This window comes from Papio anubis, chromosome 11 (genome assembly GCF_008728515.1).
Source record: "Papio anubis isolate 15944 chromosome 11, Panubis1.0, whole genome shotgun sequence".
Taxonomy (NCBI): domain Eukaryota; kingdom Metazoa; phylum Chordata; class Mammalia; order Primates; family Cercopithecidae; genus Papio; species Papio anubis.
In genome coordinates, this window is record NC_044986.1 from 93,497,592 (window position 1) to 93,521,902 (window position 24,311).

The window sequence follows — 24,311 nt, forward strand, 5'->3', positions numbered from 1 at the left end:
TATTGGTCAGCTTCACTTGTCTGAATTTGATCCATGCGTCCTGCAGCTGATTCTACACTTTTAGGTGTAAAACTCCTATCTGGCAGTTTATCCGTATCTTGATCTACCAAGATTAAAAGAAAAAAATTTTTTAGTAAATTAAATACAGAAATAACTATTGAAACTTACCTACTATAGCCTAATCTCAAGAAGACTCTAATTTCTAAAGTTTAGGAACATATTAATACATCATTATGTCAAATAAGAAGAGAAAAATTATCTCTATTAATATCTGAAGTTAATTTGACAAATTTCACATCTATCCTGATAAAACTCTTTGAAAAAGTAGAATTGTAGATTTACTCCTAGACATTTACTCCCTTAAGATAGAATACATTTCAGTCTCCACCCAAAAGCTAAGATTTTGGTTTCTAGTGAAACACCAAAAGCCATTACTATTAAAATTATGAACGAAACAAAAATGTAACTCATTATTGTTTTCTTTAGCAATTACCCACTTCTGGTAAAGTTGGTAATATAATGCAGAAATGCAATAAAGTAGAACTTTTGATTTTCTGCTAAGTTTACTTGTATGACCAAACATACTCATACAATGTTGATTAAAACTAAAAATAGATTTGCCTGTATTGATTTGTTTTATGAATTTTTTATAATAAAAAATTAAATTAAAAGAGAAAAAAGTATATATATCTGAGTCAGAGAGATTGTACATATTCAATGTCAATGAAACTCATAGATATATTTTTATTTTCTAATATAATTGGTACATATTTTCATAAAGATGTCTCCAAATGTCTAAACATTATCTACATCTTCCTGTAACACTGAGATCTGTTTCTCTGTACCCCTCCCAACTGATACTATATACTTACAGTATTTATTTTATAAATGATTTTAACTGAATTTTTTATTATTGATATAAATGTATTTGATTAACAATAGGGATAAAATATCTGCTGTCCATTTTTCTGTTGGAGAAATTTATTTTAAAAATTTCTTTTAATATATTTTTTATTAAATAATCTAAAATAAATGTTAAAATATTATTACATAAAAATTATACCCTTTTGACTGTCACAAAATTTTGATGTTTGCTTTTTAATTTTGATTTTGGTGTTTCTGTGCACAGAAATTTTAAATTATTATTTAGCCAATTTTTAATGATCTTTCCTTTATGTTCGTATCTATGAAGTCATACCTAGGGTAACCTTCCTAAGAATGAGACTAATTTACGTTTTCTTTCACTGTTTGATTTTTCATAGTACTTATTTATAACCTAGAAAATCCGTTTTTTGAATAGTAAAAGATAAAGTTATCACTTTAGTTTCTTTTCTGATTTGTCTTAATATGATTCATTAAATAAACATTTTTTATACCACTAATTCTAATGCTTATTTTTCTGGAGTTTCTAACCTGCTCCACTCATCTATATGTTTATTATTTTATTTAATTTTATTTTTATTTTTTATTTTACTTTAAGTTCTGGGGTACATGGGCACAATGTGCAGGTTTGTTACACATGTATACATCTGCCATGTTGGTGTGCTGCACCATTAACTGGTCATTTATATTAGGAATATCTCCTAATGGTATCCCATGATAGGCCCCGGTGTGTGATGTTCCCCACCCTGTGTCCAAGTGTTCTCATTGTTCAATTCCCACCTATGAGTGAGAACATGCAGTGTTTGCTTTTCTGTCATTGTGATAGTTTGCTCAGAATGATGGTTTCCAGCTTCATCCATGTCCCTAGAAAGGACATGAACTCATCCTTTTTATGGCTGCATAGTGTTCCATGGTATATATGTGCCACATTTTCTTAATCCACACTATCATTGATAGACATTTGGGTTGGTTCTAAGTCTTTCCTATTGTGAATAGTGCCTCAATAAATACATGTGTGCAGTGTCTTTCTAGAAGCATGATTTATAATCCTTTGAGTATATAGCCAGTAGTGGGATGGCTGGGTCAAATGGTATTTCTAGCTCTAGATCCTTGAGGAATTGCCACACTGTCTTCCACAATGGTTGGACTAGTTTACAGCCCCACCAACACTGTAAAAGTGTTCCTATTTCTCCACATCCTCTCCAGCACCTGTTGTTTCCCGACTTTTTAATGATCACCATTCTAACTGGTGTGAGATGGTATCTCATTGTGGTTTTGATTTGCATTTCTCTGATGGCCAGTGATGATGAGCATTTTTTCATGTGTCTCTTGGCTACATAAATGACTTCTTTTGAGAAGTGTCTGTTCATATCCTTTGCCCAGTTTTTGATGGGGTTGTATGATTTTTTCTTGTAAATTTGTTTAAGTTCTTTGTAGATTCTGAATACTAGCCATTTGTCACATGGGTAGATTGTAAAAAGTTTCTCCCATTCTGTTGGTTGCCTGTTCACTCTGATGGTAGTTTCTTCTACTGCACAGAAGCTCTTTAGTTTAATTAGATCCCATTTGTTAATTTTGGCTTTTCTTGCCATTGCTTTTGGTGTTTCAGTTGTGAAGTCCTTGGCCATGCCTATGTCCTGAATGGTATTGCCTAGGTTTTCTTCTAGGGTTTTTATGGTTTTAGGTCTAACATTTAAGTCTTTAATCCATCTTCAATTTTTTTTTTTTGTATAAGGTATAAGGAAGGGATCCAGTTTCAGCTTTCTACATATGGCTAGCCAGTTTTCCCAGCATCATTTATTAAATAGGGAATCCTTTCCCCATTTCTTCTTTTTCTCAGGTTTGTCAAAGATCAGATGGTTGTGGTATTATTTCTGAGGGCTCTGTTCTGTTCCATTGGTCTATATATCTGTTTTGGTTCCAGTACCATGCTGTTTTTGTTACTGTAGCCTTGTAGTATAGTTTGAAGTCAGGTAGAGTGATGCCTCCAGCTTTGTTCTTTTGGCTTAGGATTGTCTTGGCAATGCAGGCTCTTTTTCCGTTGCATTTGAACTTTAAAGTAGTTTTTTCCACTTCTGTGAAGAAAATCATTGCTAGCTTGATGGGGATGGCATTGAATCTATAATTTATCTTGGGCAGTATGGCCATTTTCATGATATTGATTCTTCCTATCCACGAGCATGGAATGTTCTTCCATTTGTTTGTGTCCTCTTTTATTTCTTTGAGCAGTGGTTTGTAGTTCTCCTTGAAGAGGTCCTTCACATCCCTTGTAAGTTGGATTCCTAGGCATTTTATTCTCTTTGAAGCAACTGTGAATGGGAGTTCACTCATGATTTGGCTCCCTGTTTGTCTGTTATTGGTGTATAGGAATGCTTGTGATTTTTCCACATTGATTTTGTATCCTGAGATTTTGCTGAAGTTGCTTATCTGCTTAAGGAGATTTTGGGCTGAGACAATGGGGTTTTCTAAATATACAGTCATGTCATCTGGAAACAGGGACAATTTGACTTCCTCTTTTCCTAACTGAATACCCTTTATTTCTTTCTCCTGCCTGATTGCCCTGGCCAGAACTTCCGACACTATGTTGAATAGGAGTGGTGAGAGAGGGCATCCCTGTCTTGTGCCAGTTTTCAAAGGGAATTTTTCCAGTTTTTGCCCATTCAGTATGATATTGGCTGTGGGTTTGTCATAAATAGCTCTAATTATTTTGAGGTACATCCCATCAATACCTAGTTTATTGAGAGCTTTTAGCATGAAGGGTTGTTGAATTTTGTTGAAGGCCTTTTCTGCATCTATTGAGACAATCATGTGGTTTTTGTTTTTGGTTCTGTTTATATGCTGGATTATGTTTATTGATTTGGGTATGTTGAACCAGCCTTGCATCCCAGAGATAAAGCCAACTTGATAATGGTGGATAAGTTTTTTGATGTGCTGCTAGATTTGGTTTGCCAGTATTTTATTGAGGATTTTTGCAATGATGTTCATCAGAGATATTGGTCTAAAATTCTCTTTTTTTGTTGTATCTCTGCCAGGCTTTGGTATCAGGATGATGCTGGCCTCATAAAATGAGTTGGGGAGGACTCCCTCTTTTTCTATTGATTAGTATAGTTTCAGAAGGAATGGTACCAGCTCCTCCTTGTATCTCTGGTAGAATTCGGCTGTGAATGCATCTGGTCCTGCACTTTTTTTGGTTGGTAGGCTATTAAGTATAGCCTCAATTTCAGAGCCTGTTATTGGTCTATTCAGGGATTTGGCTTCTTCCTGGTTTAGTCTTGGGAAGGTGTATGTGTCCAGGAATTTATCTATTTCTTCTAGATTTTCTAGTTTATTTGCGTAGAGGTGTTTATAGTATTCTCTCATCATAGTTTGTATTTCTGTGGGGTTGGTGGTGATATCCTCTTTGTCATTTTTTATTGCATTTATTTGATTCTTCTCTCTTTTCTTCATTATTAGTCTTGCTAGCAGTCTATCAATTTTATTGATCTTTTCAAAAAACCAGCTCCTGGGGTCATTGATTTTTCAAAGGGTTTTTTTTTCTGTCTCTAGCTCCTTCAATTCTGCTCTGATCTTAGTTATTTCTTGCCTTCTGCTAGCTTTTGAATGTGTTTGCTCTTGCTTCTCTAGTTCTTTTAATTGTGATGTTAGGGTGTCAATTTTAGACCTTTCCTGCTCTCTCGTAGGCATTTAGAGCTCTAAATTTCCCTCTACACACTGTTTTAAATGTGTCCCAGAAATTCTGGTATGTTGTGTCTTTGTTCTCATTGGATTCAAGGAACATCTTTATCTCTGTCTTCATTTCGTTATATACCCAGTAGTCATTCCGGAGCATGTCGTTCAGTTTCCATGTAGTTGAGTGGTTTTGAGTGAGTTTCTTAATCCTGAATTCTAGTTTGATTGCACTGTGGTCTGAGAGACAGTTTGTTATAATTTCTATTCTTTTACATTTGCTTAGGAGTACTTTACTTCCAACTATGTGGCCAATTTTGGAATAAGCACAATGTGGTGCTGAGAAGAATGTATATTCTGTTGATTTGGAGTGGAGAGTTCTGTAGAGGTCCACTTGCTGGAGAGCTGAGTTCAATTCCTGGATATCCTTGTTAACTTTCTGTCTCATTGATCTGTCTAATGTTGACAGTGGAGTGTTAAAGTCTCCCATTATTACTGTGTGGCAGTCTAAGTCTCTATGTAGTTCTCTAAGGACTTGCTTTATGAATCTGGGTCCTCCAGTATTGGGCGCATATATATTTAGGATAGTTAGCTCTTCTTGTTGCATTGATCCCTTACCCTTCTATAATGGCCTTCTTTGTCTCTTTTGATCTTTGTGGGTTTAAAGTCTGTTTTGTCAGAGACTAGGATTGCAACCCCTGCCTTTTTTTGTTTTCTATATGCTTGGTAGATCTTCCTCCATCCCTTTATTTTGAGCCTATGTGTGTCTCTGCATGTGAGATGGGTCTCCTGAATACAGCACACTGATGGTTCTTGACTCTTTATCCAATTTGCCAGTCTGTGTCTTTTAATTGGAGCATTTAGTCCATTTACATTTAAGGTTAATATTGTTATGTGTGAATTTGATCCCATCATTATGATGTTAGCTGGTTATTTTGCTTGTTAGTTGATGTGGTTTCTTCCTAGCATTGATGATCTTTACAATTTGGCATGTTTTTGCAGGGGCTGGTACCGGTTGTTCCTTTCCATGTTTAGTGCTTCCTTCAGGAGCTCTTGTAAAGCAGGCCTGGTGGTGACAAAATCTTTCAGCATTTGCTTGTCTGTAAAGGATTTTATTTCTCCTTCACTTACAAAGCTTGGTTTGGCTGGATGTGAACTTCTGGGTGAAAATTTGTTTCTTTAAGTATGTTGAATATTGGCCACCACTCTCTTCTGGCTTGTAGAGTTTCTGCTGAGAGATCTGCTGTTAGTATGATGGGCTTCCCTTTGTGGGTAACCCAACCTTTCTCTCTGGCTGCTCTTAACATTTTTTTTTTTTTTTTGAGACGGAGTCTCGCTCTGTCGCCCAGGCGGGAGTGCAGTGGCCGGATCTCAGCTCACTGCAAGCTCCGCCTCCCGGGTTTATGCCATTCTCCTGCCTCAGCCTCCCGAGTAGCTGGGACTACAGGCGCCCGCCACCTCGCCCGGCTAGTTTTTTGTATTTTTTAGTAGAGACGGGGTTTCACCGTGCTAGCCAGGATGGTCTCGATCTCCTGACCTCGTGATCCGCCCATCTCGGCCTCCCAAAGTGCTGGGATTACAGGCTTGAGCCACCGCGCCCGGCACTCTTAACATTTTTTCCTTCATTTCGACTTTGGTGAATCTGACAATTATGTGTCTTTGAGTTGCTCTTCTTGAGGTGTATCTTTGTGGCATTCTCTGTATTTCCTGAATTTGAATGTTGGCCTGCCTTGCTAGGTTGGGGAAATTCTCCTGGATAATATCCTGAAGAGTGTTTTGCAACTTCGTTCCATTCTCCCTGTCACTTTCAGGTACACCAATCAAATGTAGATTTGGTCTTTTCACATAGTCTCACATTTCTTGGAGGCTTTGTTCATTTCTTTTTACTCTTTTTTCTCTAGCCTTCTCTTCTAGCTTCATTTCATTCATTTGATCTTCAATCACTGATACCCTTTCTTCCACTTGATCGAATTGGCTACTGAAGCTTGTGCATGTGTCATGTAGTTCTCATGCCATGGTTTTCTGCTCCATCCGGTCACTTAAGGTCTTCTCTACACCATTTATTCTAGTTAGCCATTCGTCTACTCTTTTTCAAGGTTTTTAGTTGTTTTGCAATGGGTTTGAACATCCTTCTTTAGCTTGGAGAGGTTTGTTATTACCAATTGTCTGAAGCCTTCTTCTCTCAACACATCAGTCATTCTCCATCCAACTTTGTTCCTTGTTGGCAAGGAGCTGTGTTCCTTTGGAGGAGAAGAGCTGTCTGATTTTTAGAATTTTCAGCTTTTCTGCTCTGATTTCTCCCCATCTTTGTGGTTTTACCTACCTTTGGTCTTTGATGATGGTGACGTGCAAATGGGGTTTTGGTGTGGTTGTCCTTTCTGTTTGTTAGTTTTCCTTCTAACAGTAAGGACCCTCAGCTGCAGGTCTGTTGGAGTTAGCTGGAGGTCCACTCCAGACAGTGTTTGCCTGGGTGTCACCAGTGGAGTCAGCAGAACAGCCAATATTGCAGAATGGCAAATGTTGCTGCCTGATCAGTCCTCTGGAAGCTTTGTCTCAGAGGGGCACCCAGTCATAGGAGGTGTCAGTCGGCCCCTACCGGGAGGTGTCTCCCAGTCAGGCTACTCAGGGTCAGGGACCCACTTGAGGAGGCAGTCTGTCCATTCTCAGATCTCAAACTCTGTACTGGGAGAACCACTACTCTCTTCAAAGCTGTTAGGGACGTTTAAGTCTGCAGAAGTTTCTGCTTCCTTTTGTTCAGTTATGCCCTCCCCCCAGAGGTGGAGTCTACAGAGGCAGGCAGGCCTTATTGAGCTGCGGTGGTCTCCACTCAGTTTGAGCTTCCTGGTCACTTTGTTTACCTACTCAAGCCTCAGCAATGGTGGACGCCCCTCCCCTAGCCTTGCTGCCGCCTTGCAGTTCAATCTCAGACTGCTGTGCTAGCAGTGAGTGAGGCTTCATGGGCATGGGACCCTCCGAGCCAGGTGTGGGATATAATCTCTTGGTGTGCCGTTTGCTAAGACCGATGGAAAAGTGCAGTATTAGGGTGGGAGTGACCTGATTTTCCAGGTACCATCTGTCATGGCGTCCCTTGGCTAGGAAAGGGAATTCCCCAAACCCTTGTGATTTCTGGGTGAGGTGATGCCCTGCCTTGCTTCAGCTCACACTCCGTGGGCTGCACCCACTCTCCAACAAACCCCAGTGAGATGAACCCGGTACCTCAGTTGGAAATGCAGAAATCACCCACCTTCTGTATCGCTCACACTGGGAGCTATAGACTGGAGCTGTTCCTATTCAGCCATCTTGAAACCTCCCTCATCTTTATTACTTTATAATGCAGGTTTTTATTATGCAGTTAGGTCAAGTGCCAGTGCCCTGTCCTCTTTTATTAATCAATTATTTTCAAATTGAAATATGTTATTGTTGCCAAGTTTTAGAATCATTTTTATAAAATTTCATCAACACCAAAAGCAATAAACAACTACTGGTATTTTCATTGGAAGTAAGTTATTTACCCATTATTTTTAAGAGTCCTTCACTGATGAGCATGAAATATCTCCCTATGTAGTAACACTTCTTTAGTCATTAAAGTTCATTGTTTCCATCATATGAGGCCACGTATTTCCTATTTATTTATCAGTTATTTTATTATTTTTGTGCTCTTTTCACTGCTGAGATATATAGAAATGCTTTTGTTTTTCTTTGTCAAATTTGTGTTAGCCACATTGCTGAACATCACATTGATATGAAGTTTTCTTTTATTTGATTCTTTTAAGCTTTAAAAGTAAAAATCTAATAATCTATAAGTAATAATCATGTTGCATCATTTCTTCTAATATTTATAATAATGGTTTTTCTTTTTCATTACACTGGTTATACATTTTACAACCACACTTTAGCAGCACTAGGAATTTTGTCTTATTTTTAACTTTAATTGAACATTTCACTTCATCATGAAACATGGTATTGGGATATTGATTTTCTCCAACATGTTAAAAAAATCATTTGTTTCACTGTTTTAAAAAAAATCAAGAACAGATGTATATCTACTCACAAAAAAGAAATTTATGTAAAAATAAACAAGAAAACATGTAAATGTCATTTTTAAAAATCAATTTATCAACATGTATTGTCACTTAAAATCCTGAAACTGAGGAACATACTATAATTGTTAAGGTAACACAATTGCATGCTATAAAAGTAATTTAAGAATTTCTGGTAGCCACAGAAAACTGGTAGCAAAAGAAATAGCAAGAGCAAAAGAAGAGTTTGCATGAGAGGTTCGAGGAAACTATCTCACTATATACTTTAAAGCCAAATATAGTCAGATTCTTCTAAGATTTCCTCTAGTTTTCCTGGGGTGATCACAACAGAATAAAGAGCTAGATTATCCGGGTTTGAAATCCATCTCTAATGATGTGACTTTGGCAGTTACTCCATGTCTTACTCTCTACATCTCCTAAATAGTCATGGTAGTAGTATTTCAGTATTTCCCTCATAGAAATTCTTTGTGGATTATTTATTAAATATTTAAAAATAAATTCTCAAAAAGTATTAATAACAAAATGTTTGCTGTTATTACTGTAACGGTCCAGATACAAAAATCAAAACTGGTTTGTTTGATATCCATTTATGACCACATTCCAAACTTATTCTTCTGAATATGAATATTAATATAACTTAAAGTTATTTGTTAATATTGCACATACTACATGTTTCCACTTGGGCAATTTTGTGTTTCTTAATATGAAGCTGATCTTCTGATTTTGAGTCTATCGGCAAAAGACTTTTACCTATCATCTGAGCCACCTTCAGAGCTACAAAATAGATGTTTGAAATACATTGAAAAGAAAATACATCTACTCTAAAGACATAAAACATATTGAGAGACAATGACATATTCCTATCTTCATTTTATTAAGCTAGCAATTTCCCATATTAAATTGCATAGCTGAATAACCATCAATTAATCTCTTGTAAGTTGTAACAAAATTAGAACATGTGAACAAGTCAGTGGACTAAATACAAGTTGTCATCCCTCTCCTTCATTCAACTCAAAAACATCAGGAAAAAAAATTACATAATAAGAATATGGAAAGTTAAGGACAGGGGTCTGAGACCAAGGTTAAGTGAGAAGGTGCTACCTCTTAAGGAAAAATCTAAATACTGAAATACTTCAGAATCTTATGGGTACAGATATGTAGTATCATAGATATATTTTTAAATAATTAAGAGTTTTAAAAATCATTATATACTCCCACTAATAACATTGAGAAGCAAACTTTTCAAAGCCTATTTCTATCTTTTCCCAATTTTTGTATTAGAATGCTTGTCCTCTTTTATATATTAACCCACTATTTGACACTGTATTGTAGTCACAAGAAAGGGAGGACCTGAAAGACAATAGTAAGAAGAAATCCTTCTTGTGAACAGAAATGTGAGGAGTACAACTAAGACTCCACTATATGTGGGACTAGAGATGGTTTGAGATTTAGATTTACATTGATTTGTAGGCAGGCTAATGGAATTGGCCAGGTAATCAGTTGAAGACTTGAGGAGAAAGACTGAAAAAATGGTGACAGGTATGTCTTGGAGAGTTTTATGTATGATTTTCTAGAATAGGATGATAGAGTATAAAATTATCCATCCCCCATGTAAAGGTGCATAGGAAGCCATTTACCATAGTGTAAGCTCTCAATTAGAGGGCCTGTCTATAAATACTAGTCAACCTCATGCCTCAGCTACATTAGTGCTTATTCCATGGACCTAAGTACCAAGAGGCCATGGTGACAGTGGGTTTTGAATACACTTAATGGTATAGGGTTTTTCCTATCAAAAATAATATGGATATTGCCACTGCTGAGTGCTGAAACTGTCAAAAGCATAAGCCAAAGTTAAGCCTCCAAGTATAGCATCATTTTCCAGAAGAATTAGCAAAATATCTGGTTGCAGATGCACTACTGCACATTTTCTATCATAGAGAGGCAAGCGAACTGCCCTCAGTGAGTTAGGCATTTATTATAGGCACTAAATCAATTTCTCTGCCTGTAGAACTTCTACCAATATTATTGTTCATAAACTTGAAGAATATCTTTTCGACTGCCATAGTATCCTATACATCATCTCTAACCAGGGGCATGTTTTATGCAACTGATGTGTCATAATGAGTTCATGCCTATAAAATTCACTGGTATTAGCACAAGCCTCCATTACCCAGAAGCAGCAAGTTTGATGGAACAGTGAAATGGCTAGGTGAAGTCTCGGTTACTATGACTTCTGATAGAAAACACTCTGAGAGGCTACAGTCTTGATTTACAGGATGTCATGTATGCTTTAAAACGTATGCCAATATATGGCCCTATCTGTGCCATAGCCTACCAATCTCATACCACATATGCTTTAATTACCCACTTAAAGAACTTTTATTTCATTTCCCAATGACTTTCAATAAGCAAGCTCCATGCAGAAGCATTCTTCCTGATGCTCAAAAGAAGAATGCTCCCACCAAATATTCATGCTTCCAATAAACTAGAAGCTGAGACTGCCATCTTGCCATTTGGGGATCCCATGCCATTAAATAAATTGACAGAGAGAAGAATGTTTCTGTACTGGCTTGGTCTCAATAATTGGAAAAAAGTAAGTTTCTCCTAATTAGTGGAGGCAAGAAGGACTAATTTTGATCCCTCGGGTTTCACTGGGCTACTTTAAATACTCCCTTGCTCAAAATACAAGATAAATAGAGGATGGCAGAAATTTAACAAAACCACCAAGGTATCAGCTATCATAACAATAAAGGTTTGGGTTACCTTACCAGATAAAAAAATATCGTCTAGTCAAAGTGGAGGCAAAGACTAGTGAGAACATGGAAGGGTGATGGAGGAAGGCAGCTATAATTAATTGCCTTCATAACTAGTTATAGAAATGGCAACTGCGGCGATGATTTCTGTCCATTAATTATTTCTTATACCACTACCCCCTTTTATCCTCTGCCACTTTATATACAGAACGTTGATGCTGAACAATGAATGTTGTAGGTTACAGATGGGAGTAAAACCCCATTGAAATTACTCTGAAATATTATGGATTCTAATAGGGCTTAATGTTTCTTAGGTTGGAGACACATTTTCATCACCTGAATGAAAAACAAGATGACAATACTGAAGGCCAAACGAAGTAAACTGAGAAGACATCTCTTTTTTTGCCTTCCAGATTTACTCTCCAACTTTCTCCAGTTAATGTATGTTGCAAAGAGTGAACCTCCAAAGAGTGAATCAATGGGCTTGCTTGCTCTCTGGCTTCCAAGTGAATTCAGCCAATGGAATCATGGCAGAAGATCAGAGGGAGGAAATACAATGAGATCAAGGAATGTATTTCCATGGTTTCTTCCCTGCAGCATCATGGCAGTGGGTGTGTACCTTTCCCAGACCTCTTACCTCTTATTACACTACTCTCTCCATAGAGCTCTCTTTTACCTAAGTCTCCAGTAACCATTCCTTCTCCTTTCCCCTTCAAGGTTAGGGGTAGTAACATTATCCCACTTTTTCTGCCTCGAGATTATTAAATTGTTCCTTATGTTTTTTGCTGGACACTCCTCCTTTATAAGAGTATGACACTTTATTAAACTCAAATTAAACTCAATTTGTGCTGTCTCTTTTCCAACAAGATCTTGACTTACATACCCATAACAAACAGTACTGCCTTCACACAGCAATGAAAATAAACAAAATATGGTTACATGTTTTACATTACATTAAATTTTAAAAAGCAAGATGAGAAAGGATATTTAGAGAATTATTTATTCTTAAAAGCTTCAAAAATTATATTATAATTACATACTGAAATGGTAAAACTATTAGGTTGAACCACATAAATTTGTCATTTTCTTATAGGTCAAAAATAATTGAATATTGGCAATTACATATGGTTTGACCAAAATAATAATAAGAAAACTGTTATCTTAAAATCAATATAGTTATTGCCACTGAGAGGATGGAGAAAACTGTGAGAGACACACTGAAGATCTTATGTGAGAGTAGAACTCTATTTCTTGACCTAAGTATTGGTTATCCTAGTTTTGCTTAATGCTTATTTGTTAAAATTTACATATAAGTCTTATGAAATTGCCTGTAACATATTTCATAGTAAAAATTGTTTAAAAAGTAAACCAAAGATATCTCAAAGAATACTTGCGCTCAAATATTTTCATTTTGGTATTTCATTCAATACATATTCAAGTTCTGAACAAGAGATATTTTTGTAGTTCACTATAAAAGAAAGACAAACTATATATTGTTTAACCGGACAAAAATATTTTCTCTAATTTTTGTAACAATCATATGTCCACAGTAAGTAGCACTGACTTATTAAAATATAGTACATACTTAAAGCATAAAAATAAAGACAATAGTTCTCCTCAGTATATACGTGAGAATCCTGCTATTTCATAGATATACCTAGTTATTAAACAAATGAATGTATTACTTGATTATCTTATGGTATACATATTTTAGAAAAAAGTTTAAATTATTAAAATAAGATAAATGACTGACACCAATGGAAGGATGCCATAAGTCACCAGTCCAAAAGAGAGCAACGAAGAGATAAATACCTTTCCTGAGGTAAGGAAGATAAAAAAATTTTTAATGGAACTTTCAATTTCCAGTCTAATATGTACAAATCTCAGAAAGTGTCACTCCATCCTAACAAGTAAAAAGCTGAACAAGTTGAAAAATAACTCTTCTTAGGTACTTCATAGAAAAGACGTCACAGGGCAAACTGCTGCCCCCAAAATTGGAGAGACAGGTAAAGATAGGGAATCACAACTTAATGATGCAGAAACCTTTATAACCAGGATAAGAAAACCTGAACTGCAATTAGTGAATTGCTGGAACCTCAGTGAGGACATGTCTGAAGGATTAAAAACTCCAAGGAGGCTCAGTTATAGGGAGTTTCCACACTTTTGTGAGTTTTGCTTCCAGGAGCTGTACCAGGTTCTCACAATGAATAGTGGAGAAAAAAATCCCCTTATGTTCCCAGTAGAGGGAGAGGAAAAAGGAACCACTTCAAAATGTGCCAGAACAGTCTGTTCTTCTTAACAAGGTCTGCTCTCAGGACACATACTTTTTACCAGAGCCAAACCTGCTGAGGTTTTATCAGAGCCTAACAAGCCTACATGAAGGGAAATACCCAACTCCAGCCCCGTCTAGCCATCCTGCCCCACATAAGAAGGGAAAAAAACTGAGAAGCACTGGAGAAGTTCATAGTCCAGGGACACAGGATCACCAAAAGATTGAGACCTAACCATAAGATTATAGAAGACTTTGTTTTCCCCTCATACTTATTCACCACAAAATTAGGGACCCATTTACTGGAGTTTCTTTTCCTAGTATATCATGTCTGACTTTTAATAAAATATTACGATGCATATTAATAGACAAAAAAGTGTGAAGAAACAGAGAAAGCATTACAACAAAATTCAGATACAACAGGGATGTTGGAATTATGACTAGCAGTTATGGCAAGGTTGCAGGACACAAGGTTAATGTACAAAAGTTACATGTTTTACTTTATTTTTTTCTATTATTTTAGGTACATGTGGAGGTCTGTTAGATGGGTAAATTGTGTGTCACGGGAGTTAGGTTCACAAATTATTTTGTCACCCAGGTACTGAGAGCATATTACCCAACAGTAGTTTTTTTGATCGTCACCCTCCACCCATTCTCCATCCTCAAGTAGGCCCCAGTGTCTGTTGTTTCCTTCTTTGTGTAAATGTGCGCTCAATATTTAGCTCCCACTTATAAGTGAGAACATGTGGTATTTGGTTTTCTGTTCCTGCATTAATTCGCTTAGGATAATGGCTGCTAGCTCTTTCCATGTTGCTGCAAAGGACATGAGCTCATTCTTTTTATGGCTGCATACTATTTTATGGTATATATGTACCATATTTTCTTTATCCAGTCCACTGTTGATGGGCATCTGGGTTGACTCTATGTCTTTGCTATTGTGAATGGTGCTGTGATGAACGTGCACATGCATGTGTCCAGAAGGGTATTTTCTAGGTTTTCCTTCTAGGGTTTTTATGGTTGTAGGTTTTACATTTGACTCTTTGATCCATCTTGGGTTGATTTTTACATGTGGTGAAAGGAAGCGGGGGGCGTCCAGTTTCAATCTTCTTCATATGGGACCAGGCCTGTGGCTTTTCTCTCTGGTTCCTTGAGGTTAAACACCTGCTATGTTTGCAGGGCCAAGGTTCTCCCAGTCTGCTGAGAACAACACTCAGTTGGGGGGTGCCAGCAAAGTGCTTTGTCAGGGTGTTGGTGACAGCAGGGTCCCCGCATGTGCCAGTGGTGACTAGGCAGCAGCACTGTGGATTCTGCACACGTGCATATGCTGACTGTGACAAGGCAGCAGCATAGTGCTGTCTGCAGATGCATGTCAGCAGTGGTGCTGTGGGGTCCTTGCGTGCGCATGCCAGCGGTGGCCTGATGGCATCCATGTGAGCATGCTGGCAAAGCATTGTGGGGAGGCTGAAAGTTAGTGCACAATGACAAGGTGGTGGGAGGAGGCTGCATGTGGGTGCACATTGGTGGGGTCCCTCTACAGAAGCTTTCTGATGGTTAGCCAAGGTCTGCTGGCAAAGGCACTATGGCAGTGGCCACCAGGAAGCACCAGAATTGGGCATTGGAGACTGTGGTGCAAGTAGGCATGGCCAGGCAGGGACCCCAGGAAAGGCTGGCAGACAGGGAGGTGCTCAGATAAGACTGGCCCGATGTCACTGACAGCTCTGTTTTGTCCAGGCCTGACAATTAACAAAGGTCAAAGTCACCTAGAGAAGCATGGCAAGCCTTGGGGGATGGGCATCGCTGGCCATGCTCCACTGTAGCCATTCCAGTGCCAAACCCTCTGGGATCCACATAGTCTGGATCCCTGTCCCTGCCACCTCTTAAAGCAGTTCTCCCTGCCAGCTCAAATGTCTGTTGGGGCAATAGGGTCTTCTGCAGCTAGGATTCTGGAGGTACATGGTGAGATAAGACCACTCCTCACCTATTTAACTCACTCTTTCCCCAAAAATTGCTGGGGGCCAAGAATGAGTCCTGATGCTTGGCAGCCCTGTGCAGGCTTCCCAGCTTCCTACCCCCTCAGCCCAGTGTCTGCATCCTCCCTCTGTCCACTCTCAATGCCCTCCTCCCAAAGACGTGCTCAGAGTGTGTCAGTCTTCTTGATGGTCTGGTCTCTCAGTGGAAGATGCTCTTCCTGGCTGTGTCTGGTCAGCCATCTTGGGTCTCCTCCTCAAAAGTCAATTGTTTTCCTTTATGCCGACAATGAACAAGTGGATTTGAAATTAAAAACACATCAGTTACAACAGTGCCCCCCAAAATTGAATACTTAGGTATAAATCTGACAAAATACATGTAAAATCTATAGTAGGAAACTACGAAACTCTGATAAAAGAAATCAAGGAAGAACTAAATAGATGGAGAGAGATTATATGCTTAGAGTTAGGATGACAATATTTTCAAGGTATCAGTTCTTCCTTAGAGATTCAATGTAATCCCAATCAAAACCCCAGCAAGCTATTTTGTGAATATTGACAAACTAGTTCTAAAGTTTATATGAAGAGGCAAAATACCCAGAATGGTTGATATCATTTGGATATTTGTCCTCTCCAAAGGTCATGTAGAAACCGGATCCCCAATATTGGAGGTGGTAGCTGGTATTAGGTATTTAGGTCATGAGGGCAGATCCCTCATGAATGTCTTGGTGCTGTCCTCATAGAAATAATCAGTGAGTTCTCATTCTACTAGTTTCCTATAGATCTGATTGTTAAAAAGAGCCTGATATCTCCTCCCATCTTTCTTTTGCTCCCTCACTTGTCGTGTAATATGCTGGCTCCCCTTCCCCTTACATTGTGAGCGAAAGCTTCCTTAGACCCTAAGCAGATGATGACACCACGCTTTTTCTATAGTCTGTAGAACTGTAAACCAAACAAACCTGTTTTATTTATAAATTACCCAGCCTGAGATATTCCTTTATAGCAATGCAAAGGAACTAAGACAAGAGACAACACAATGTTGAAGGAGAAGAACAAAGTTAGATGGCTGACTTATTATTAGCTACAGTAGTCAAGACAGTGTGGTCTTATAAAAAGAATAGACAAATAGATCAATGGCACAGAACAGAGAGCCAGAATTGGATTCACACAAATATGGTTAACCAATTTTAATGAAGGAGCAAAGGCAATTTGATGATGAAAGGAATATCTTTTCAACAAATGATGCTGGAGTAACAAGTCATCCCTATGCAATAAAATATAAATCTAGATACAGACCTTATACCCTTCACAAAAATTAACTCAAAATATATCATAGATCTAAATAGAAAATGGAAAACTATAAAACTTCTAGAAGATAATATACAAGAATCCTAGGCGACATTGGGCATGGAGATGACTTTGTAGATAAAATACGAAAGACACAATCAACAACAAAAAAGAAATTGATAAGCTGGACTTAATTAAAATTCAACAACTTCTGCTCTGTATAGACATTGTGAAAAGCATGAAAAGTCATGCCACAGGTTGGGAAATTATATTGCAAAAGATATATCTGATAAAAGACTGTTACCCAAAATATGCAAAGAACTCTTAAAACTCAATATTAAAACAAACATCCCATTTGAAAGATGGGCAAAACAACTTAACAGACACCTTACTGAAGAAGACATACAGATGTTAAGTAAGCATATAAAGTGACGTTTAATATACATGTCATTAGGAAATTGTGAATTAAAAAAAACAATGAAACACAATTACATAGTTATTAGAATGACCTAACTCCAAAAAACTGACATCAATGCAGAAAAGAATGTGTAGCAACAGGAATCCTCATTCATTGCTGGTGAGAATGTAAAATGGCATAGCGACTCTGGAAGACACTTTGGCTGTTTCTTAAAAACTAAACCTATTCTTGCCATATAATCCAGCAATTGTAGTACTTGATATTTACCCCTATGAATTGAAAACATGTCCATGTACAAACCTGCACAAGGATGTTTACAGGAGCTTTATTCATAATTGCCAAAACTTGGGGGAAAAACCCGTAACATTCTTCAGTAGGTAAATAGATATATTAACTATGGTACATCCAGAGTATTCAGTATTATTCAGGGCTAAAAGGAAATTAGCCACCAGGCCATTGAAGAAATGGAGGAACCTCAAAATGTATATTGCTAAGTTGAAATAAGCAAATCTGAATTTTATCCCTCCAATTTATATGTCAAAACTCTAATCTCTAATGTGACTGTATTTGGACATATGCCCTTATGGAGGGGTAAAATGAGATTGTAATTAGGGTAAAATGAGATTGTAAGAGTGGAGTCCTAATCTTATAGAATTGGTGGCCTTAAAAGAAAGACCACATGCAGGTACAGTGAGAAGGTGGCTATCTACAACTAGGGAGAGCCCTTCCTCACCAGTCAGCACCTTGATCTTGGACTTCTCAACCTTCAGAACTGTGAGAAAATAAGTTCTGTTGTTTCAGCTACCTAGTCTACAGTATTTTGTTATGGCAACCTGAGCAGAAAAAGACTGCTACATATTGTATGACTCCAACTGTTAGACATTCTGAAAAAAGCAAAATCATGGACACAACAAAAAGGTCAATGACTGTGAGGAGTTAGGGGTAAGTGAGAAATAAATAGGAAGAGCACAAAAGATGTTTAGGGCAGTGAAACTATTCTGTACAACACTATAATGATCATATACATGTCATCACACATTTGTCAAAACCCAGGATATGAACACCAACAGTGAACCCTAAGTAAACTATGGACTTTAGGTAATAATGTGGTGTCAGTGTAGGTTCATTGGTTATAATAAATGTTTTACTCTGGTGCAGGATGCTGACAGTGGGGAGCCTGTGTGGGGGTAATGGCAGAAAGTATATAGGAAATCTGTACTTTCTGCTCAATTTTGCTGTGAACTAAACCTAAAACTGCTCTATAAAGAAATTTTATAAAAATGGAATATTTAATCTCAAAGATGTCAGTATTTACAGTAAATATACATGCATCTAAATTCTAGTTAAAAGGAAAAGATGTTCACACTGGAACAAAAAACTCTAACTGTATGCTGTTCATGAGAGCTGGCCTTATCATAAGAACACATCATACAAATACCAAAGATGGCTGAATAGCAACAGCTCCAGGTTACAGCTCCCAGCGTGAGCAATGCAGAAGACATGTGATTTCTGCATTTCCAACTGAGGTACTGGATTCATCACACTGAGGTGTGTCAGACAGTGAGTGCAGCCCACACAGTGAGAGCCAAAGCAGGACGAGGCATCACCTCACCCAGGAAGTGCAAGGGGGAAGGGAATTCCCTTTCCTAGCCAAGGGAAATCATGACACACAGCACCTGGAAAATTGGGTCACTCCCACCTTAATACTGCGCTTTTCCAAGGGTCTTAGCAAACGGCACACCAGGAGATTATATCCTGTGCCTAGCTCAGAGGGTCCCCAGCCAATGGAGCCTCCCTCATTGCTAGGACAGCAGTCTGAGATCTAACTGCAAGGCAGTAGCGAGGCTGTGGGAGGGGTGCCCGCCATTGCTGAGGCTTGAGCAGGTAAACAAAGCAGCCGGGAAGCACAAACTGGGTGGAGCCCACCGCAGCTCAAGGAGGCCTGCCTGCCTCTGTAGACTCTACCTCTGAGGACAGGGCATAGCCAAACAAAAGGCAGCAGAAACCTCTGCAGATTTAAATGTCCTTGTCTGACAGCTTTGAAGAGAGTAGTGGTTCTCCCAGCATGGAGTTTGACATCTGAGAATGGACAGACTGCCTGCTCAAATGGGTCCCTGACCGCCGAGTAGCCTAACTGGGAGGCACCCCACAGTAGGGACAGACTGACACCTCACACAGCTGGGTACCCCTCTGAGACAAAGCTTCCAGAGGAACGATCAGGCAGCAACATTTGCTGTTCAGCAATATTCACTCTTCTGCAGCCTCCGTTGATGATACCCAGGCAAACAGGGTCTGGAGTGGACCTCGAGCAAACTCCAACACACCTGTGGGCTGAGGGTCCTGACTGTTAGAGGGAAAACTAACAAACAGAAAGGACAACCACATCAAAACCCCATCTGTACGTCACCATCATCAAAGACCAAAGGTAGATAAAACTACAAAGATGGGGAAAAAACAGAGCAGAAAAGCTAAAAATTCTAAAAATTAGAGTGCCTCTCTCCCACCAAAGGAATGCAGTTCCTCGTCAGCAATGGAACAAAGCTAGATGGAGAATGACTTTGACATGTTGAAAGAAGAAGGCTTCAGATGGTCAAACTTCTCTGAGCTAAAGAAGGAAGTTTGAACCCATCACAAAGAAGGCAAAAACCTTGAAAAAAGATTAGAAGAATGGCTAACTAGAATAACCAATGTAGAGAAGTTCTTAAATGACCTGATGGAGCTGAAAACCACGGACCAAGAAATACGTGATGAATGCACAAACTACAGTAACCAATTCGATCAACTGGAAGAAAGGGTATCACTGATTGAAGATCAAATGAATGAAATGAAGCGAGAAGAGAAGTTTAGAGAAAAAAGAATAAAAGAAACGAACAAAGCCTCCAAGAAATATGGGACTATGTGAAAAGACCAAATCTATGTCTCATTGGTGTACCTGAAAGTGATGGGGAGAATGGAACCAAGTTGGAAAACACTCTTCAGGACATTATCCAGGAGAACTTTCCCAACCTAGCAAGGCAGGCCAACATTCAAATTCAGGAAATAAAAAGAATGCCACAAAAATACTCCTTGAGAAGAGCAACTCCAAGACACATAATTGTCAGATTCACCAAAGTTGAAATGAAGGAAAAAATGTTAAGGGCAGCCAGAGAGAAAGATCAGGTTACCCACAAAGGGAAGCCCATCAGACTAACAGCGGATCTCTCGGCAGAAACTCCGCAAGCCAGAAGAGAGTGGGGGCCAATATTCAACATTCTTAAAGAAAAGAATTTTCAACCTAGAATTTCATATGCAGTCAAACTAAGTTTCACAAGTGAAGGAGAAATAAAATCCTTTAGAGAAAAGCAAGATTTTTGTCACCACCGGGCCTGCCCTACAAGAGTTCCTGAAGGAAGCACTAAACATGAAAAGGAACAACCGGTACCAGCCCCTGCAAAAACATGCCAAAATGTCAAGACCAGCAATGCTGGGAAGAAACTGCATCAACTAATGAGTAAAATAACCAGTTAACATCATAATGACAGGATCAAATTCACACATAACAATATTAACCTTAAATGTAAATAGGCAAAATGCTCCAATTAAAAGACAGACTGGCAAATTGGATAAAGAGTCAAGAACCATCAGTGTGCTGTATTCAAGAGACCCATCTCACGTGCAGAGATACACATAGGCTCAAAATAAAGGGATGGAGGAAGATCTACCAAGCAAACAGAAAACAAAAAAAAGGCAGGGGTTGCAATCCTAGTCTCTGATAAAACAGACTTTAAACCAACAAAGATCAAAAGAGACAAAGAAGGCCATTACATAATGGTAAAAGGATCAATTCGACAAGAAGAGCTAACTATCCTAAACATATATACACTCAATACAGGAGCGCCCAGATTCATTAAGGAAGTCCTTAGAGACCTACAAAGAGGCTTAGACTCCCACACAATAATAATGGGAGACTTTAACACCCCACTGTCAAATTAGATAGATCAAAGAGACAGAAAGTTAACAACGATATCCAGGAATTGAACTCAGCTCTGCACCAAGAGGACCTAATAGACATCTACAGAACTCTACACCCCAAATCAACAGAATATACATTCTTCTCAGCACCACATTGCACTTATTCCAAAATTGACCACATAGTTGGAAGTAAAGTACTCCTCAGCAAATGTAAAAGAAGAGAAATTATAACAAACTGTCTCTCAGACCACAGTGCAATCAAACTAGAACTCAGGACTAAGAAACTCAATCAAAACCGCTCAACTACATGGAAACTGAACAACCTGCTCCTGAATGACTACTGGGTACATGACGAAATGAAGGCAGAGATAAAGATGTTCTTTGAAACCAATGAGAAGAAAGACACAACATACCAGAATCTCTGGGACACATTTAAAGCAGTGTGTAGAGGGAAATTTATAGCACTAAATGCCCACAAGAGAAAGCAGGAAAGATCTAAAACTGACACCCTAACATCACAATTAAAAGCCCTAGAGAAGCAAGAGCAAACACATTCAAAAACTAACAGAAGGCAAGAAATAACTAAGATCAGAGTAGAACTGAAAAAGATAGAGACACAAAAAACCATTAAAAACATCAAAGAATCCAGGAGCTGGTTTTTTGAAAGGATCAACAAAATTGATAGACCACTAGCAAGATTAATAATGAAGAAAAGAGAGAAGAATCAAATAGATGCAATAAAAAATGATAAAGGGGATATCACCACTGATCCCACAGAAATAAAACTACCATCAGAGAATACTATAAACACCTCTATGCAAATAAACTAGAAAACCTAGAAGAAATGGATAAATACCTGGACATATACACCCTCCCTACACTAAACCAGGAAGAAGTGGAATCCCTGAATATACCAATAACAGGCTCTGAAATTGAGGCAATAATTAATAGCCTACCAACCAAAAAAAGTCCAGGACCAGACGGATTCATGGCCGAATTCTACCAGAGGCACAAAGAGGAGCTGGTACCATTCCTTCAGAAATTATTCTGATCAACAGAAAAAGAGGGAATCCTCCCTAACTCATTTTAAGAGGCCAACATCATCCTGATACCAAAGCCTGGTGGAGACACAACAAAAAAAGAGAATTTTAGACCAATATCCCTGATGAACATCGATGTAAAAATCTTCAATAAAATATTGGCAAACCAAATCCAGCAGCACATCAAAAAACTTACCCACCATGATCAAGTCAGCTTCATCCCTGGGATGCAAGGCTGGTTCAACATATGCAAATCAATAAATGTAATCCAGCATATAAACAGAACCAAAAACAAAAACCACATGATTATGTCAATAGATGCAGAAAAGGCCTTTGACAAAATTCAACAGCCCTTCATCCTAAAAACTCTCTATAAATTCGGTACTGATGGAACGTATCTCAAAATAATAAGAGCTATTTATGACACACCCACAGCCAATATCATACTGAATGTTCAAAAGCTGGAAGCATTCCCTTTGAAAACTGGCACAAGACAGGGATGCCCTCTCTCACCACCCCTATTCAACATAGTGTTGGAAGTTCTGGCTAGGGCAATCAGGCAGGAAAAAGAAATAAAGTGTATTCAATTAGGAAAAGAGGAAATCAAATTGTCCCTGTTCGTAGATTATATGATTGTACATTTAGAAAACCTCATCGTCTCAGCCCAATATCTCCTTAAGCAGATAAGCAACTTCAGCAAAGTCTCAGGATACAAAATCAATGTGCAAAAATCACAAGCATTCTTATACACCAATAACAGACAAACAGAGAGTCAAATCATGAGTGAACTCTCATTCACAATTGCTTAAAAGAGAATAAAATACCTAGGAATCCAACTTACAAAGGATGTGAAGGACCTCTTCAAGGAGACTACAAACCACTGCTCAATGAAATAAAAGAGGACACAAACAAATGGAAGAATATTCCATGCTCATGGATAGGAAGCATCAGTATCATGAAATGGCCATACTGCCACAGGTAATTTATAGATTCAATGCCATCCCCATTAAGCTACCAGTGACTTTCTTCACAGAATTGGAAAAAACTACTTTAAAGTTCATATGGAACCAAAAAAGAGCCCGCATCTCCAAGACAATCCTAAGTCAAAAGAACAAGCTGGAGGCATCACTCTACCTGACTTCAAACTATATTACAAGGCTACAGTAACCAAAACAGCATGGTGCAGGTACCAAAACAGAGATATAGACCAGTGGAACAGAACGGAGCCCTCAGATTTAATACCACACATCTACAACCATCTAGTCTTTGACAAACCTGATAAAAACAAGAAATGGGGAAAGGATTCCCTATTTAATAAATGGTGCTGGGAAAACTGGCTAGCCATACGTAGAAAGCTGAAACTGGATCCCTTCCTTATTGCTTATACAAAAATTAATTCAAGATGGATTAGAGACTTAAATGTTATACCTAAAACCATAAAACCTAGGCATAGAAGAAAACCTAGGCAATACCATTCAGGACATAGGCATGGGCAGGGACTTCATGACTAAAAACACCAAAAGCAATGGCAACAAAAGCCAAAATTGACAAATGGGATCTAATTAAACTAAAGAACCTCTGCACAGCAAAAGAAACTACCATCAGAGTGAACAGGCAACCTACAGAACAGGAGAAAATTTTTGCAATCTACTCATCTGACAAAGGGCTAATATCCAGAACCTACAAAGAACTCAAACAAATTTACAAGAAAAAAAACAAAGAACCCCATCAAAAAGTGTGCAAAGGATATGAACAGACACTTTTCAAAAGCAGACATTTATGCAGCCAACAGACACATGAAAAAATGCTCATCATCACTAGCCATCACAGAAATGCAAATCAAAACCACAATGAGATATCATCTCACACCGGTTAGGATGGCGATCATTAAAAAGTCAGGAAACAACAGGTGCTGGAGAGGATGTGGAGAAATAAGAACACTTTTACACTGTTGGTGGGACTGTAAACTAGTTCAAACATTGTGGAAGACAGTGTGGCGATTCCTCAAGGATCTAGAACTAGAAATACCATTTGACCC

At 38.3% G+C, this 24,311-nt stretch overlaps 1 protein-coding gene and 1 long non-coding RNA gene across 2 annotated transcripts in view; one reads left to right on the forward strand and one right to left on the reverse strand.

Moving 5' to 3' along the window:
- LOC108587568 overlaps window positions 1-11,892 on the forward strand; it is a 73,577-nt gene extending 61,685 nt beyond the window's left edge. Inside the window, exon 3 of the long non-coding RNA XR_004177055.1 lies at window positions 11,755-11,892. This is a non-coding gene — a long non-coding RNA (uncharacterized LOC108587568). The remainder of the gene's footprint in view (window positions 1-11,754) is intronic.
- Window positions 1-24,311, reverse strand: part of CCDC7 (coiled-coil domain containing 7) — a 408,075-nt gene that overhangs the window by 105,015 nt on the left and 278,749 nt on the right. The gene's annotated exons all lie outside the window — the stretch shown is intronic.